The sequence below is a fragment of the Gigantopelta aegis genome, unplaced genomic scaffold (assembly GCF_016097555.1).
Source record: "Gigantopelta aegis isolate Gae_Host unplaced genomic scaffold, Gae_host_genome ctg3567_pilon_pilon, whole genome shotgun sequence".
Taxonomy (NCBI): Eukaryota; Metazoa; Mollusca; class Gastropoda; order Neomphalida; family Peltospiridae; genus Gigantopelta; species Gigantopelta aegis.
Window position 1 is genome coordinate 1 of NW_024533406.1, and position 21,271 is coordinate 21,271.

The following is a 21,271-nucleotide window of genomic DNA, read 5'->3' on the forward strand; positions in this document are numbered from 1 at the left end:
CAAAGAAAAGAGGCACAGAGATCAAGCGGAGCTAGCACTTGACGCTTTAGACTGTGTTTTAAAGGTATAGGCATTCCCAATCACTCATTTCTACTCCGAATTCTGGAAAAGGGTTGATTGAATGGGTTTTTCCGACGATAGAAAAAATAAAACTCAAAGAAGGACCCAAAATGGAAGCTCTTTGGGAGTATCAGGGATTTAGGGGAAAAATAAAACGAACAAACAAGTCCTGGGTTCTATGGGAATGGATCACGTTGTCGGATTTCAAACTGCCAATCGTGACTTCACTTTTCCTCGGAGATTATGCCCTGATAAGGCTTTGTAAAACTTCAGAGCCAGGGGCCCTTTATGGACGTACTAAGAAAGGTTTGTGCCTATGGAAAAAGGGCACCTGTTTACTTGGGGCGGATTACCCTATGAGGTTTAATTAAGGACTTTAAAGGGCTGCTCAGCATGGTACAAAGTGTAAAAATTATTTAGTTTAGGCCTAGGTTAAGGAATTGTGATTTTTTTCCCTTTTATTATTTTTCTTATTTAAAAGGTGGATTATTAATTCAAAAAAATTAAAAACTTTCTTAATCATAAATATATATATTATTGCATGAAAACACAAACTAAAAAAAGGATTTCAAATTAATTTATCATCAGAACATTAGATTATGCCATAGCTTTTATTGTGTACAGAAGAGTCCATTATGGTGTCAATCTAAATGCAGATCTTTTTCTACATTTTCTTGTAATTTACCTAAAAAACTAACGATTTCTTGAAAGACTTGGAATTTTAGCAGGAAGAATTAAAAAGCTTCCCTCAATTTATACCATATATTATTATATTATTATCAAAATTTTAATTCATATTTTTTGTCATGATGTTTATGCATTTTCTGGCAAAGTTGGATTATCCTGGCTCATTCCCCAGACAAAAATTAACGAATTACAACATATTAAATATGCTTTTTTGTACTTTTAGCTTTGTTGCAATTGTCCACACATATACTTGCATTAATTTCTTTGCGTTAAAATACATGATTCTGAACAAAATAAAGTAAAGTTCACACGCGAACAGCAAATAACTTTCAATATATAATTAATTTCTGTAGTCAAAATAATACTAAAAAGATGTTTGGACAGTTGAAACCTAATGTATGGAGAAATCTTTAATTGGTTGAACTAATACAATACTTATTTAATAATCCCATTTGAAAGCCTAAAATTAAGAATGAGATTATACCAAAAAGGCTCAAACTCAACCTATAATTGGTTAAAAATTTACAATATTAAACAACAAAAAAAAACCCAGAAATACTATGGTTTATTGTCAAATGTTTTATTCCCCAATAAAAAGGTTTTAACAAGGTTGACACCGAACAAATACCATATGTAAAGGGATTGTAAGGGTTAGTAATATACGTGTAATAAACACTGTTAGTGTTTAACATGTCCAAGACCTTAAAAATCCAATTAAATAGCTGTGATTGGGTAGTAATTAACTATAAGGTCAGATAAACCTGAAAAAGTTAAAGTTGATATCGGACCTTACTTCCCTTTTTCTTCTTAAATCCCACATAATTAATAAAGGTTGTTAACTGGTAATGGGCATTTAGATAATAGTCCGCTACACAAACAAGAAATTATTGCTTTATTAAAAAAAAAGGATTTAAAAAAGCCTGAAAATCATTCAGAAAAGAAGTAAACGTTGTCATTATTTCTATATATGGACAATACTCATAAAAAATTAATCATCGTATAAAAAAGAATTTGATCCTCCTCCAATTTTTAAAACACAATAATATCAAGTTCCATAAAGTTAGCTAAGCCGATATACTTAATTTGATAAAATACTATAGACCTATATTGGAAATATTTAAATACCCTATTTGTATTTTAATTGACAAGCTAGAATTTAAAAAAGATTTGGAATTTTCTAAAAAATTTGAGGACGAAATTGATAATGGGTGCGGAACCCGAAAAAGTTACAGTTTAATACATTACATGCAGTTTTATTGCTTCAGTGATGGAAGTACGTTACTTCTCAGTAAATGAATTCTTTTTTACATCTTGTTTTGTTAATGATTTGTATAATTTAACAATACCTATACAATTTTTGTGGAGTATGTAACTTTCTTCAGGTTTCCTACTACTTTTATTATAAAACCACTAATTTGTTATATATACACGTAAAAATTTTTGTTTCATTTTAAATACTAATTTTAGTTTACAATGGATTTACTATGGGTAAGAATTTTTGCAAATTGCTCCTCATAATTGGGTTTAGTTGTACTTTCATACCAACAAATTATCAATGAGTAATTCCAAAAATTTACATTATAAATCACCCAGTAAATTTGGTTGGTTTACGTAAGATTTTAGTTTTAATATTTTTTTCTCAAATGGTCAATACATTGTCTTATGCAATAATCTCCTGAAAAAGCTTAATGGTTTCAGTTAAAATTTTGTATTATAAATTTACTTTGCAACAATAAATTAAATACCTTCATAGTTACGTATAAATAAACATAAAATTCTTTGCACGCTTGGTCCTTGGAGTATTGAATTCTTTAAAAGGCTTTTCCTTCCCTTCCCTTCTTCAAAAAATCCCACTAAATTTATAAAGGTGAGTTGGCGGTAGGGGTGGGCAAGCACAAAATAAGTAATTATGTAGTCTTTATTGAGAAAGAAATTAAGGTTAATTAGAAAAAGGCCGAAAACAATTTTTATGCACACAAGAATCCAAGTTGTGCATTTCCTTCTTATAGTGGCACATATCTATACAAAATTAATACCTCTGTATTAAGAAAAAATTTGATCCTCCTCTCAATTTTTAAAGAATTGCAAGGATCCATAAAAGGTTTGTTAAGCATTGAATTCTTGATCGGTTATTAATATTAAAGTAATTAAAAAAAATTTAATCCAATTACCAGAGAAGCCTAATTTTGAAACAAAAAATTATTTAGTATTTTATATTAAAGGTTGGTGAATTTATTAATAAATAGTTTTAACATGTGTGCTGCATATAGATATGCAAAATTAAGAAAAAAAAATTCTAGATGATGGCAAATAGTCATCAATATATATGGAGATCAGGTGATATTTAAATATAACCATAGTGGTATGTATGGCTAATGATTCAAAAAAGATTGGAATTTCTAAATCTGAGCGACTGAAAGATACTGATAATGGTGCAGGGGCATGAAGAGCCCTGAAAAAATGTACAGTTTGACAGGCAGTTTACTTAGTCATCATGCTGTTTGGGGAATTGTTTGTTTAACGATTAAGGAATAATGAGGGTTATAACAAAGATGGAGGCTCAAACTACACCTAATTGGGTTAAAAAGATTCGTACAGATATATACAAACAACCAAAAATGATAACACCAGAAATAAATTACGTTTATTGTCATCTGTCAAACTGTTACTATCCAATAAAGGCGGTTGTGAACCCTAGTTGTCACACCTGAACAAATAGCCTATATGGTCCAAAGTGATATAGTAAGTTATTATGGTAAATATACATGTAGTACATAATAATCAGCTGATTATAGTATGTGTCCCATGACCTAAAAAGTCACACATACAAATTAAGCATGTGATTGGGTAGATAAGATACTGATAATGGTTGAGGAAAAGTCCCTAAAAAAGGTTATAGGTGTGACTACATTGACATGCAGTCTTTACTTATCTCATAATTGATGATGAGTGTACTGTCTTACATATGCGCTCTATCTTCCATGGATCTAGTGTTGTCTATTGGAAGTCATTTATTTACATCTTGTTTTGTTAATGAGTTTACATGATTATAACAATCTTATAAAACAACCTTTGGGTGTGGAGTAGGTAACTTTCTTTAATCAGGATTTTCCTACTTACTTCAGTAATTCACACGGGTTACTAGAATGGAATATAGAATTTTTGGAAATTTGCTCGCTGCATTAATTGTTGGTATGTTGTACATTTTTACATACCAACAAATTATACAATGAGTAATTCACTATAAATTCTACATTCCATAGTAATCTACCCATGTAACCAAGTCCAAAACTAATTGTAAAAAAAATAACATATTAAGTCTTTACAGTGTGAGCATGGGATATTGTACACTTGGGATGTCCTAACAGATTAAATGAAGTTATTAACTAACTACAAAGTGTAAATGTATTCTATATGTCCACTGCTGGTAATTGAGGATATATGCAGTGATCAATCTATTCAATAAGAATTAATAATAACGAATGCAGATCTGCATATTTAATATACTTTCAGATTGATTTATATACTAAAAAGACATTTGAATGACATGGGCTTTATATATTATTACATTTATATATACAGAAAATTTAACAGACAAAAATACCCTAATAACTCCATGCAAAAGTCAATTGTTCATGGTTAAATGAAAGTTATATATTTTGTATTATAAATTTACATTGCAACAATAAATAATACTCTTGATATTGTTACAGTATAAATAATCCTATAACAATTCTTAGTTATAGAACTGTTTAGCCTCTTGTGATCCATATGAATAATGTTTATCAGGGCTCTTCCTCCTTTCTTCCTTCTTCAAGAAAATCCCCCTACATCATTATATAGTGGGGTCACCATAGGGGTAGGAAAGGGGGGCTGAAGCCTCCCAACTTCGCCTTTTTTTTCAGGGGGGCTAAAACCCCCCTGATTTGCACTCGAGACTATGTACACAATAACCCTTGACTGAAGTGGTTTATTGTTATGACTTCTGTTACAGTGGAACGCTACTTTTTCAACCTTATGCTGACTATACAAAGTACTATGACCTAAGAATGACTAAACCATGTCATGCGGTTACATAAACATAAGGACCGTACTGATACCCTAAACTTATTAGAAATAGACTAAAGAGTTTGTTTCCCTTTAACGACAGACAAATTAATTTTTTTGGTCCATTTTGATGTTTTAATAATACATTCATAACTAAGTATAAGGTCAGCCCCCCCAACTTAAACTTAAAAATCATTTCCTACCCCTCTTTATCAGGATTTCCTACTTACTTCATTAATTCTATCTTACAAAACTCACTTACTACATGGTATCACTTGATTTGTCTAGACAGCTAATAGTTGTTATGAAACCAACTACAAAGTACAAATATGTCATTCTGGTATACCAAAATCACCCCATAATCAATCAAGAATTAACAATAGTGGATCTGTATATTCCATATACTTTATGATCATGTCCTAAAAGACATTTAATACTTTGCCTTTGTACATACTAGATTTAGTTTTTATATTTTGTTCGAGTACAATGGATGCCATCAATACATCATCTTATGTATGCATACAATAATAACTCCATGCAAAAGCTCAATTGTTCATGTTAAAATAAAAGTTAATATATTTTGTATTATAAATTCTGTATTGCAATAATAAATTAATACCTTGATATTGTTACAGTATAAATAATACTATAACAATCTTAAAGCAAACTGTTTGGCCTCTTGCAGTGCATATGAATAATGTTAATCAGGACTCTTCCTCCTTTCTTCCTTCTTCAAGAAAATCCCCTACGTAATGATATAAAGGTGTCACAACTGAGTAATGGCATGATAGGGTTGGATAATGGTGGTTCTTTACATACAATTATACAATGGTATCACAACTGAACAAATATTTATTATTACAATATAATTTTAAAAGTCATCCTAAGATTGTTTTTATGGCACCTGTTGTTGTTGCAAGTTAAAGTACTATGTTTAAGAATGAGACTCATCAATACAGGCTGACCTTTACCTTTATTATCTATCAGCACATCTTTAATTGTATGCATGTAACTGTGCAAAGATACAACAGAAATGTGTGACAATCCAACTATTTAAGAAACACTTGGAAAATTTTACTCAATACAAGAAGAAAGGAGGAAAAGGAATTGAAAACACTATGGTTAGTTAAAGCCTGATACGTATATAAGATTGTGCTGTGTAGGAAAAAGTTATATCATAAGAAGAGCACTAAGTACTAGGCTTATGACTAAATAGCTGATGTACAGGTATAAGAAGAGTTAGGTAGAACTATGTTTAACTATAGTACAATTCAACATACAAACATGTAGATTGAGAATATTCTAATAGACAATAAAGATTACGTGTTAGCTGCACAGCCTACATTTTTTCTAATACATATCAGCGTTCTATCTAGAAATTTTTTTTGGGGGTAGAAGTTGACTTCCATGCACTTTTAGCTTTATTGAATAACATGTTGCAAATAACTAAAGAGAATAAATAATAACTATTAATTACCGCGCTTTTCTGACTTTTTTGTAATTTTCGATAATTTCTTCCAGTGTTTCATCTGTTAAACGTTCAGGTCCTTCAATACATATTTTCATTGCATGCTCTAATGTTTCTTCTTCTTAGATCATTGGTGGTTATCAGACAACTGAGTAATTAATATTGATCTCCTGCCCAGCAGGAAAACATGTATATCTGTATATTATATATACTATGCATTGCAATGATGTACAATTACTAGATATATAATATATGGGTGAGGTAGACATTTTGCTCATGATCTAATACGGAGATGATACTGGATCAAAGGGTTGTGGTATGAGGTCTGCTCCTAGTAGGATACATTTTCTACAAAATTGCTTCTTCAAGTAATTATCCATTGCAGAGATTTGTAAGATTATGTAATATTGATTGGTTTATTGCTTTATCTACTAACTTTTCAATTTCTGTGAATTTCTTGGCTGTCTTATTTTTCTTTACAATTGCTCCTGCTGTGGGTGTGGCAGTACTAAACACGTGGGCTTAAATAAGAAATCTCATCTTTTTTGGATAACTTTTTTCTTATATTTCAATTTAGTGATTGAATATTTGAAAGATATCGTTTAAGGTTAGATAAAAATTCTAGCTTCATCTTTATAATTATCTTATTTTTGTCTCTTTCAATATCTAAATTCTCCTTGCTGTGGACCTCAATATTGATCAGAGAAATACTAAAATCACTTCTACTTACATGCTGTGATATGTCAAAATTAAGATATAACTTTAAAGTGAATCGCTATCACACCATTCAATACCACCTGTAATTTACTCCAGAAATTACATGGTTTTTCTAAAATTGCTCCATTGGCTTATGTCCATTGTAACAGTAGATATTGCTCTGCTCAAAGGAATGCAAGAACTCAAGATGGTCCTGGTTTGAGAGATTTTATCTTCCAGACACAAGAGGTGGAGCCAAAGGATGGCACAGACAAGAAGGAGATTGTGTCATATGGGATGGAAGAATGTGTGCCATATGGTGAGGAAAGAGGATATTAATGGAAGAATTGTAAAGGTAATTGGAAATATTTTTTGTTTTTTTTTTGTTTTTGATTCGTTTTCATACCAGATGGTTCAGTAGACTTAAATTTATGTAAGTACTGTGTATACTGAAATAATATAAAAAGTCTGAGATATAACTTGATTGATCAAAGGACAATTCTTATAGATTAGGTCAATATTACATGTAGCCTTCTTGTGAGGCCAGCCCCTTTTGCCCCACCAGACTAGTCTCGACTTTTGTTTTGTAATGTTTAATTCTCTTATAAATAACTGACTTATAGACAAGAAATCTTTTTATAGTTTATTTTGAGACATATGGCTGTCAAATGAATGTCAATGATACTGAAGTTGCTTGGTCTGTATTGAGTAAGGCTGGATATGAGAAACATTAGATCTTTTTGAAGTAAGATCTCTCTCTATTCTCTCTTTGTCTCTTTTAATTCTCTCTAATTAGGCTGATGTATTTGGCAGTTACTTGTGCAATAAGAGAGAATGCTGAGAGTAAAATCTGGAAGCGTTTGGAGTTATTTAAGAAAATTAAACAGCAAAGGCCTCGTAATTTACCTCCTCTAAGAGTAGGACTCCTTGGTATGTAATGTAGAAATAGACAAGCGGACATTGGATGGATTTGGATTGGATAGAGTGGGATAATGTAAAGAATAGTATAAGTTATAATTAGGATATATAGTTGAGAGATATGTTAAAGAATGATATATAGTAGTATTAACTTGTTTTGATAGGATGTATGGCTGAGAGATTAAGGGGAGGATATATTAACTTTTACTGACAAGAAAGTTTATTTAGTTGCTGGTCCGATGCTTATCGTGATCTACCAAGATTACTAGCAGTTACTGAAACTGGTCAAGCAGCTGGTAAGTTAAGATATGATTGTCATGTGACATTATATATTACCTTAAACCTGATATTATTATTGTGTGTATTAATTTTTGCAAATATAACTGTAATTATATTCAATGAATTATCCAAAATAAATTAATTTAATAGGCATGGTTCGGAAAAATTGCTAATATTAATTCATGCTAAATTGAAATGGTATAAAATCACTAAATTAGTACACACAAGTAATAGTTGGTTTACTAAAGAACATTCCATGTTATATGACTCATGTGATCATCATGTGATTTCTTGTACGGAATGTATTGTTGTCATTGGATGAAACATATGCTGATATTGTTACCAGTTAGATTAAATCAATCATCTCCACAGCATTTGGTAAGTAAAATGGACAGAAATACGATAGATGAATGTCTATATGGATGGATGAATAGGTATAAATAAATGACATGGATGGATGGATGGATATATATGGACAGATGAAAGGGAATTTTGGATTATTTACTGCTCATCTATAATGTCCAATAATAGTTTTTTTAATTTTTTTAAAGTTAATTTTTAATAATATATAATATTTAATTCTCTTAACTAATTAATTTATCTTGAAACAGTTATATAGAACATGTACTAAACCTAAGTCAATCATAATGTAGGTCAATATAATAGAACATACAAATTGATCCAATCAATATAATATATAATCCACTACATGTATCTCCCTACAGGTCTGTGATGCGTGGTTGTGATAATATTTGTGTTTTTTGTATTGTTCCCTTCACACGAGGGAGAGAAAGGAGTCGTCCTATGGAGTCTATTTTATCTGAGATAAGATCCCTGTCTGATGAAGTAATTAATGCAATGATTGATATAGAGATGATGGATGAATGGATAAGGAAATGGGACAGATGTATTTGAGAAATGGATAGACAGATGGATGAACAAATGATAGACTGTTAAAAATTGTGATGGACAGATAGGTTGATTATAATGGACACATGTGTCATGTCACTATACTGACTCCTCCTCCTTTCAGGGAGTAAAGAAGTGACATTACTTGGGCAAAATGTTAATAGTTATCGAGACCTCTCTTCTACTGATCAGTCTTCAAGTACCCACCTTAGCCGAGGGTTTTCATCTATCTATCGATCAAAAGAAGGAGGTCGACGATTTGCTGATCTTTTAGATAAAGTGGCACAAGTACATATAATATCTTATTACTATCTACTTCATCTAACCTTATTTTGATCTGTTTTTCATATAATATACATATATAGTATTCTCATTCCTGTTTTGTCTATCCTCATTCCTATACCAGGTTGATCCAGAAATGAGGATTCGTTTCACGTCACCTCATCCCAAAGACTTTCCTGATGAGGTTACACATGATTCTATAATTTTGAGACTGTTATCAGTCAATATTTTGTACCATTCAGGATTTCATTTAGAAAAATGGACAACAGGGGGGGGGGAGCAAAAATAATACTTGGAGAAATTTAGGGGGGTGAAGTGATTGCTGGTGACAGCGCACCCTCTAGAGGGATCTGGGGTGTGCCCCCCCAGAAAATTTTGAAATTTTAGACCCTCTGAGATTGCTTGTGGCACATTTTTCAGACCATTTGTACTTTTCAAATGACATGATGAGATGACCATATTTCTGGTCCTGATAAGACACTTAGCACCTATATACCAGTTGATAAGGCACTTAAAGTAATTTTATACCCATAGACTATTGGTTAAAAAACTATACATTCTCCTTGTGTTTAGCCTAGGGTTATCTTATGCTGTATATTCCTTGTGTTGAGTTTCAGTTCTGTATTCATTGCATCCAATTACCCATTGAAAAAAAAAGGCTAACCTAATTTCCAAGGGGGGCGAGACTCTGGCAAGGAGGGAGCAAATGTCCCCGCCCTCCCCCTAATGAAACCCTGCCCATTATCATTTAAAATTTTTACCTTATTTATGGTACTTTTGTTACATTCTATTTCTATAGTTGCTACAAGTAATTCAAGACAATCACAATATCTGTAATAATATCCATCTAACCAATACAAAGTGGTAGTACACGTCTACTAAAACTAATGAGAAGAGGGTAAATTAACTTTATTTTGAGTCTCTGATATAATAATGTCTCCTTCAGACATACTAGAGAAGCTTATCTTGCGTTAGTTGACAACATTAGATCTACTATACCAGGTAATGAGTACAAGTAAATCTAACAAACTAAGTAATAATAATAACATAGTCAGATACAGACAATTATTGTATTGGGTATTGTATATATTTCATTATATTATATATCTTTAGGTGTGACTCTCTCTAGTGACTTTATAGCAGGATTTTTGTGAGGACAGAGGAAGATCATAAGGAAAGTTGTCTCTATTGAGAACAGTCCAATATGATATGGCCTATTTGTTTGCTTACAGTATGAGGAAGGTAATACTTATATATCTATCTTATCATCACATCCCATACTCCCATCCATCTATTGATCTGTAGGTTATCAATCTCCATTTTGTACATGTACATGTATAATTGTATGTGTCTCTCTCTATTGTTAGAAAAAACTCATGCTTATCACAGAATGAAGGACACAGTACTGATAACATAAAGAAGAGACGATTGCAAGAATAGTATAGATACTTTCTACTCATTAGCTACATTAAAAATCAGAAACTAATAGGATCAGAACAGCTGGTCTTAGTGGAGTCAGTAAGTGTCACTTGATATTCTATGAAAATCACATGATTACATCAATTGTTACATTGTTGTCACATGACCTAAAGACTACCTGTAATCTTCTCTATTAGACTAGTAAACGATCACTCAATGATTTAAAAGGACGTACTAATGGTAACCACAAATTAATTTTTCCATCTTGTCTCTTCCCCAAAGACAGGGGAAGTACAGTAGCTATCCCAAAGGCTGGTGATTATGTTAAAGTTAAAGTAAGTAATTGTTTTATTTCTCTATGATCTAATACACAAAGGCTAGACAAAATGGCTAACAATAACACTTACAATTTGAATGTAATTCATCAAATTCAAATTTGCTAATTAATTTTAATAACTATTGTAGTTGTCAGTTCAATAAAATAAACTGTAACAATTATGGACTGACTATAGTAGATAAACAGGATCAGTACATTTACTAATTACTGATATTACTTGTACATGTAATTACTGATATTACTTGTACATGTAATTACTGATATTACTTATACATGTACATGTAGAATCACTTATATTATTTATACATTTACATGTAAACAATTTTTTTCTCTACTAGATAACAAGTGCTACCTCACTTACTCTTAGAGGTGAACCTTTATGTATCACTAGGTACACAATCCTTTAATAAAACTATAACAATGAACAAATTAACATACACAATATAGAATGCAAGAAATAAGAATGTCTATTTATTGATATGATGATATGTTAAATGAGAACGGTGATGTGAGTTTTTGTAAGTGAAGTACCTGAACTGAAACTTCATTAAAATCTAAGGAAATCTGTATCTTCTTAAGATGTTACTCATATATTTGTGAATAAAGAGTTTAAAAGTCATTCATTCTAAAACTATACTACACAGCATCGGTAATTCTCACTAGGGTGTTAATTTAAGTTCAACATTGTCTTTATCTGTTTATGATCATTATTCCTAAACAACAGAATTTAAGACTACTGATATTCTTAAAATGCATTATGTTACATGACAGCTTCTAAGGAGACAAACTAGTGTCCAGTTTTATTTAGTCACTGTTTGTGCTACTGAAGGAACTTTCAGCAAAGTAAGGAAGCACTTAGGAAATTCATTCAGAAATGCTGTGATACCACTAAAAGAAATAAAATGAAATAACTCGTTCTTTTCATGACACAAATAATTCATTAGAGTCTGGACTCCTATTAATCCAAAACACCATTCTTGTCAATAATTTAACTTGGAAATGAATTGATGGCATCTACAAGGGATCATTTTCTAATTTAGTTCTAACAAATCAGGGAATCCAGGAAATGAAACTACTTATAAATGACGACTAGGTGACACTGAAACTATCTGATATAATTCTCTGAATGACTTAATTACAATGATTTATGATCGTTTGCTTCAAGCTGCATGTGTGTGTAACCTCAATTAGTGGGCATGGCTTTTGAAACTATAGATAATAGAGTAAAGGAACTATTCAGGCCATTATCCAAGGTATAGATAGCACTTAGCCTGCTCACTTTAAGACTTTCTTATTGGCACAAGTAATAAAATGTAAAATGGAGAATATAAATGTAGAGATGGGTAATATCAGTCCAGTACAAAGGTACATCTGATTCAATGAGATGTCAGAGAGAATTAATGTGTTTATAATTATTAATATCATTATAGTTGATCATTATCAGTCTAAGAACATCCAGAAGTATGGATTTTACTCAAAGACATCATTCACAACTAATACTTGACATACATAATATTAACACAACAAAACAATATAATTTTAATATGTAAAAACAAATAAAGTAATGAGTGTACCTACCCCAAATTTAACCCCATTTGAACTTATTTTTATTTCTCCTTCACATAAGGGAACTAGGGAATATCACATAAAATTAAAAGATGATAGAGAGAGAGATCAATAAAAAACTCCCTGAATATCTTACTAGAATTTCATCATTAGCATTAGGTACAAATGGAGGAGGTGGTATATACTGTGCTTTGCCTCATAAATTAATAGAGGACACAACAACAAATTAACAATAAAGTATTGTCCTGATAATGATTACCATAAAATGGCAGAGGTCCTGGATTTATTGCTTTCATATTGTGGAGTAGTACAAATCAGATGATAACTTTTATCACCAAATTAATGATGATATTTGAAATGTGCATTATCAACAGCTCATTGTGGTAATGGTGGTGGTACTCTAGCTAGATGACAGAAAAGGAGTTTGGTCCACTATCCTTGTTGTAATATCCCTCTAAGTCTCTGTATGACTAGCTCTAAAGAATATAATGTTTTTATTTCATAGAAAAATCTGCTTATTCCAGGAGTAGTCTGACATTGCCAACCCTTTTGCTAATAGAGGAAGGTCAAAGGGTTGGCAATACCAGACTATTCCAGGAGTGGGTAGATAAAGTAAACTAGGGTGGAACTGGGGACAAATTTGTCTTTCACTGTTTACTAGTACTATTGTTTTACAATGGTGTAGTATGATATACACCATAACAATGTGATTTAAGGTAAAAATATCTGAAATTTTTTTTTCAGCTTTTTTTGATGGAATCATGTAAAGATACTTGTTCTAATAATTGATCATGCTTTAAAAAAAATTTTTAAACCCTAGTACTTTGCACAAATGTAGTTTGATTCCTTAATATCTGCAATGTTTGGAGACGTCAAATAATATATTAAAGAAACCTAGAGAGCTGAAACTTTTGAAAATAACGATGAAGTCAATTATACACAATTATACGGATGGATTTATTTCTACAATAATATTTGACATTTTTACAAAGCTATAAACCTTGCTTACTTTTATCACTATTATTATTACATGTTATACAAATCGTACAAAGAAATGCATCCGTAAAAGTACTAAAAATTGATCATTTTCGTTCTTGAACTTGTCAGCAGGTTGTTACATTATCCATAGAATCAAAAATCACAACAACAGTAGCAAAAGTCGCCATCTTGATAATGAATAATCGATTTCATAAATTAAAGCAATGAATACACTTATAGTGTCAGGTTATTGATAAGTGACTTTCGCGGGGTTAAAATGGTTAAATATATTATTACTATTTTTATTATGTTGTTATTATTGTTATTAAAGCATGGTCTGCTTTGAGATGAAGACACATAAGACTACGAACAATAATAATAATAATAATAATAATAATAGTAATAATAATTAATACATTTTTAAAAACTATTTCATTATCATTATTTCAAGATCATTAAAGCAGTTAAAAAGAGATTCCTTAACGACTGTGACTATTTGCTGACGCAGCGTATCAAACGTATCGCTCGAGTTGTCCAGATCCAACACTCCAACAGATGCGTTATTGTTATCACGTAGTGTACTCTCTGCATGTTCCATTCCTTTTATGAAGCACTCCATGGCAGCCAATGTAGTAACTTTAAGATGAATTGTTTTGACTCTCCACAGCTCTTTACTGGCAGAAATGCTGTGATACCACTGAAAAGAAAATAAAATGAAATAACTCGTTCTTTTCATGCACAAATAATTCATTAGAGTCTGGGACTCCTATTAATCCAAAACACCATTCTTGTCAATAATTTAACTTGGAAATGAATTGATGGCATCTACAAGGGGATCATTTCTAATTTAGTTCTAACAAATCAGGGAATCAGGAATGAAACTACTTATAAATGACGACTAGGTGACACTGAACTATCTGATATAATTCTCTGAATGACTTAATTACAATGATTATGATCTTTTCTTATGTTTGCTTCAAGCTGCATGTGTGTGTAACCTCAATAAGTGGGCATGGCTTTTGAAACTATAGATAATAGAGTAAAAGGAACTATTCAGGCCATTATCCAAGGTATAGATAGCACTTAGCCTGCTCACTTTAAGACTTTCTTATTGGCACAAGTAAATAAAATGTAAAATGGAGAATATAAATGTAGAGATGGGTAATATCAGTCCAATACAAAGAATGCAAAGATGATAGTAGGGATGGCAATAGTTGTATCCCTACATAATAGCATGGCAAGATTTGAATGTAATAATAATATAATTATTATAAATATTGAATTGATTTAGGCTGTAGTCACTGAATTTTTATCGTGTGTGATTGAGTATTTCAGTAAATTTTTGAGTCACATGAAATTAAATACAAATTTAGTATGTGCAAATTTTAGCAATTGTTACAGTAATTGTTAAATTCACTAAAATTAGTTCACATAATTAATAATAGACTTAAAATAGATTATGTTATGTAATCTATATAAGCTATGAATATGTCAAAGCATCATATCAAAAAAGTATAGAACTGAGATGATGCAACAATCATTTGCTGAAATCACTAGTTTCATTTCTAAAGTGCTCAAACAATGAGACAGAAAAAGAACAGTTCATCTAAATTGTGTTACACTATATAGTATAAAGTAAACCTTTATTTGGTAACTGAGTTGTTGTTGGCTACAAAAGAAGCAGAAGCACAAACATGAACAAATTCAGTATTTGTAATTTTATTGTGATGCTTAGAAACAAAATTGCCTTAACCTGTAAATCAGTCATCACTTGGGCATTATTGTAAAATGTAATTCTATCAAATATTGAGAGATTCTGATGTGTCTTGACTGAAATATTCAGTGTTTAATGCCAATACATTACAATGGATGATCTGGACCATCCCTACATACACCACCACATGCTGCATGACTGATCTCCTGTTATGCACTTTTTTCCATGCACTGTGTTTGAGCAATGATCAGTTTGTATCATATATCAGTAATCAAAGAAAAACAGAAAAATCTATATTCCTAGAAATAAAATAAATTCTTAATTTGCGTATAAAAACATGTTCTCATCTATATACATATATATCTATATTTTAAAATTTAAAATAAAACTCAACTTATGTAAGATTATGTCAATTTAAAACTCAGCTTATGTATAAAGACGTTCATGTAACACACGTCACATGAACTCATATTGTCCTGCTACACATCATGTAGTAGTCACCAACAACCCAGGACAGATCAACTCCCTTGGCCATCTTGAGAATGTCATTTACAAAATAGGCAAATTTTTCAAGACCAACACTCCTAAAGCGATGTTGATAAGTTTTTGGCTCTTATCATGTAGGACAAAGAAAGAACACCCTCTTGCATCCCATACTGCAGAGACAAGTCGATATTCAAAAACTCTGGAGTATATCGACATATAGTCTTAAAATTATATCAATAACATTAGATAGACTTCTTATATTTTCTTGACACAACACCACTATATCAGAAGAAACATACTAAACAATAAACTATGTAGAGCTGTTTGTTAAGTATTTGTCAATGAGTATAAAGAAATTGAATATATACACTTTTTTAGTCCATTAAATGGTGTATAAAGTGAATACAAGTTAATTAAAGCAATAGCTTTATAAACAACATTATTTCTAAATATTTAACCCAAAGAACCAAACTAGTCTTGTACTGTCACGAAAAAATTTGGTAATGGTGCAAATTTGGACCTGGGTCCAATTTTTGCAACGAAAAGGCTGCAAAATTAATTCTATCTTGGACCCAAGGGTATCAGACTTTTTAATTTGGTGAAGAGAAATAGAACTCAGCACATACAAATCATTTTATACTTCTTAGGCTGTGTCTACTTAAATGGAGAGTTTTAGCCATTTGACACTTTTCAAGTGTCAAAAAGACAATGTCACAGCAAAGAGAAAATTGGAGCCTGACTAATGAAGAAAAGGCTGACAAACTAGCAATGAGAGAAGGAGAAATGTGTTATGAGAAGAAGTCGGGACAACTTTGTAATATTTTTTCAATTTCTTTTTACTGTCTTACAATAAGTTATAATAGTGTTTTCTATTTTCAGTGGGTGAGGTATGTACAATTGTTTCTTATAAAACTAAAGAAATAAATGATGCATAATGTTATGTTGTAATAACAACAATCAGTATAATTATAATAATACAACAGCAATGATAAGTAAACTGATTGTAGTTGTTTATTAAAGGAGTAATATTGAAAATAAAAAGTATTACAGTTTCAATTAAAGATGTATTACAGTTTGAAAAAAGTTACAGTTTCAAAAGAAATTGAATTCTAAACTTATTCAAGAAATTCAATTCTAATTGAATTGTATTGTATAATAATTAAAATTTTAAAGACAATTGAAAAAAAAAACTTTTTAAATAAAATAACATTTGAAACTATTTAATAAAAATAACATTTGTAACTAAAGTTAAAAAATAACATTTGAAACTAATTGGTTAATATTGACTTTTTAGTGAAAACTGTTTTTTTAGAACAAACTATAAAAAGATTAAAGACAATTTTTGTTTAAAAGAATTAAACTATAAGAATAACCCTTTGAAACTAAAGTTAAGATTGACTTATTTTAGTGAAAACTGTAAACTATTTAAAAGAATTAAACTATAAAAAATTTACAGAAAAAATAAAAATTAAAAATAAAACTAAAATAAAAACTTAAATATTTAAAAATATATATATAAAAATAAAAAAAAAAAAAAATATAAGATAAAACTGTCTCTGTAGTTGAAGAGTTCCCAAGAAGTCCAGTGAAGGTCTCTAATCCACCAAGAAGTCCAGTGAAGGTCTCTAATCCACCAAGAAGTCCAGTGAAGGTCTCCAATTCAACAATAGTAGGAAAGAGAAGATGGAGAGTTCCCAAGAGTCCAGTCAGTCCGCAAGTTGAGAACATAGAAGAAGAAAGAGAAGAATAACAACTGAATACTAAGAGTGGATGAAAAGTGGATGGATGGATGGAAAGACAGCTCACCTTTTTCACCAGTGCTGCTCCTGCAGGGAAAAAAAAAGAGAGTAGTCATGAACTGATGGTGACAATGAGTGGATAGAGAGTGAAGAGAGACAGAGGAAGTGAAAAAGGACTACAACACACACACACACACACACACACGCACCCTAGAAGATCAGAGCTTCCCCCCGCCACCTGGCGGCCTTGGATATTAAAAAAAAATTTTTTTAGGCCACCAGGTGGCAAGGGGGAAGATGATTAATAGAGTTTGTATGAGTGTGTGTGTATAGTGTATGGGCTGAATGGCCCAAAAAAAAATAAAAAAAATTAAAAGAAGAGGAAAGAAGGCTTGAAGGAAGACAGAAGAGACTAGGCAGGAGAGCGACTCACCTTTTTCATCCAGAGAACATCAGAGAATTGAGAACAATCAATCCATTAGAGAACAGCCAACCAAATAAAATATGAGAGAACTGAACTGCAAAATAATAAAATGTCTGAGAACTGCCAACCAATAAAATATGAGAAAACTGCCAACCAATAAAATGTCTGAGAACTGCCAACCAATAAATATCTGAGAACTGCCAACCAATAAAATATCAGAGAACTGCCAACCAATAAAAATATCGGAGAACTGCCAACCAATAAAATATGAGAAAACTGCCAACCAATAAAATGTCTGAGAACTGCAACCAATAAAATATCTGAGAACTGCCAACCAATAAAAATATCGAGAAAACTGCCAACCAATAAAATATCGGAGAACTGCCAACCATAAAATGTCTGAGAACTGCCAACCAATAAAATGTCGGAGAACTGCAACCAATAAAAATATGAGAAAATGCCAACCATAAAATGTCTGAGAACTGCCAACCAATAAAATAGAGAGAAAACTGCCAACCAATAAAATGTCAGAGAACTGCCAACCAATAAAATGTCTGAGAACTGCCAACCAATAAAAATATCGGAGAACTGCCAACCAATAAAAATATCAGAGAACTGCCACCAAGAACTGAGAAGCATCAACGACGAGTCGTTGCGACGAAGACCCACGGGGGTCTGTAGACTTAGTATAAGGTTGTAACATGAAGTTCTTATATGTTTTCAAGACATCTCTTTCATGCTTCATTTTGGCAAACACAAGGCACAAACGCGTGAAAAACTCTAATTAAAATTTTTGGCTCGTTAGGCGTGTCCAAAATATGGATATTTTCCCGCCATAATTATTGTCACGCGTTTTTCCTTGCTAGGTGTGTACATGTGCTCAAGATATTTTCCCGCCCAGACAACGTGGTTTAATTTATGTTTAATAATTAATTCTATATTAAGTTTTTACAACAGACATAGATATAGAACATTTCAAGACAAACATAAAGGGAACATTTCAGGATTAGCATGATACACACATACCCTCAAAGCGTTTGAAGGATGATGAAGGGGTATGAATATATATGAAAGGGTCAACATCATCTTTAGTATCAAGACAATGGGTAACTTTTATAGGATGTTATACTGGTGCAGTTTGTATATAGCTACAAAAAAAACAAAGATGAATAAAATGTGAGGTAACACAAGACAAGGAGGACTCCGTGATTATTAGAAAGTAATGACAAGACAATACATGACCTTTTGTTTCATGTCCAAATTCGCCATTGATGTCTCAGACTAGTGAACCATTTACAATCACATTACAATGTCCATATGCACAACCCACAAACTGATCCTTGACCACTCACAAGACACAAGCAAAGCCAATCAACCTCATGATTCTAAGCAAACACACAACCAGTGATCAATGTTGAATAATTCTCCAGATCCTTAAGACACAAGCAGTTATTAATGTCCAGCATTATAGAAAACCTATTAATGATCATGAGACAAAAAATAGTTATTAGTATTGTATATATAGTACATGATATCATCCCCAACAATTAAAGAACACTCAATTAGAATAAGTACAGAATAAGATGATCAATTAGATAACAATTATTAATTATATAAAATATGAGTAGTTATTAGAGATCCTCACTAAAAGATTTATATACACAAAGGTACATCTGATTCAATGAGATGTCAGAGAGAATTAATGTGTTATAATTATTAATATCATTATAGTTGATCATTATCAGTCTAAGAACATCCAGAAGTATGGATTTTACTCAAAGACATCATTCACAACTAATACTTGACATACATAATATTAACACAACAAAAACAATATAATTTAATATGTAAAAAACAAATAAAGTAATGAGTGTACCAACCAAATTTAACCCCATTTGAAACTTAGTTTTATTTTCTCCTTCACATAAGTGAACTAGGGAATATCACATAAAATTAAAAGATGATACAGAGAGAGATCAATAAAAAACTCCTTAAACATCTTACTAGAATTTCATCATTAGCATTAGGTACAAATGGAGGAGGTGGTATATACTGTGCTTTGCCTCATAAATTAAATATCTTACTAGAATTTCATCATTAGCATTAGGTACAAATGGAGGAGGTGGTAATACTGTGCTTTGCCTCATAAATTAATTAGAGGACACAACAACAAATTAATAATAAAGTATTGTCCTGATAATGATTACCATAAAATGGCAGAGGTCCTGGATCTATTGCTTCATATTGTGGAGTAGTACAAATCAGATGATAACTTTTATCACCAAATTAATGATGATCGATATTTGAAATGTGTATTATCAACAGCTCACTTGTGGTAATGGTGGTGATACTCTAGCTAGATGACAGAAAAGGAGTTTGGTCCACTATCCTTGTTGTAATATCCCTCTAAGTCTCTGTATGACTAGCTCTAAAGAATATAATGTTTTTATTCATAGAAAAATCTGCTTATTCCAGGAGTAGTCTGACATTGCCAACCCTTTGCTAATAGAGGAAGATCAAAGGGTTGACAATACCAAACTATTCCAGGTGTGGGTAGATAAAGTAAACTAGGGTGAAACTGGGGACAAATTTGTCTTTCACTGTTTACTAGTACTATTGTTTTACAATGGTGTAGTATGATATACACCATAACAATGTGATTTAAGGTAAAAATATCTGAAATTTTTTTTCAGCTTTTTTTGATGGAATCATGTAAAGATACTTGTTCTAATAATTGATCATGCTTTAAAAAATTTTTTAACCCTAGTACTTTGCACAAATGTAGTTTGATTCCTTAATATCTGCAATGCTTTGGAGACGTCAAATAATAATATTAAAGAACCTAGAGAGCTGAAACTTTTGAAAATTAACGATGAAGTCAATTTACTACAATCTTACGGATAAATTTATTTCTACAATAATATTTGACATTTTTACAAAGCTATAAACCTTGCTTACTTTTATCACTATTATTATTACATGTTATACAAATCGTACAAAGAAATGCATCCGTAAAAGTACTAAAAATTGATCATTTTCGTTCTTGAACTTGTCAGCAGGTTGTTACATTATCCATAGAATCAAAAATCACAACAACAGTATCTAACAGTGCAAAGTCGCCATCTTGATAATGAATAATCGATTTCATTAATTAAAGTCAATGAATACACTTAGTGTTAGGTTATTGATAAGTGACTTTCGCGGGGTTAAAATAGTTAAATATATTATTACTATTTTTATTATTGTTGTTATTATTGTTATT

The 21,271-nt window shown here is 31.2% G+C and overlaps 1 pseudogene; it reads left to right on the forward strand.

Moving 5' to 3' along the window:
- Nucleotides 1–7,149: 7,149 nt before the first annotated feature.
- On the forward strand, nucleotides 7,150–17,596 carry LOC121392248 (annotated as a pseudogene).
- Nucleotides 17,597–21,271: the final 3,675 nt, after the last annotated feature.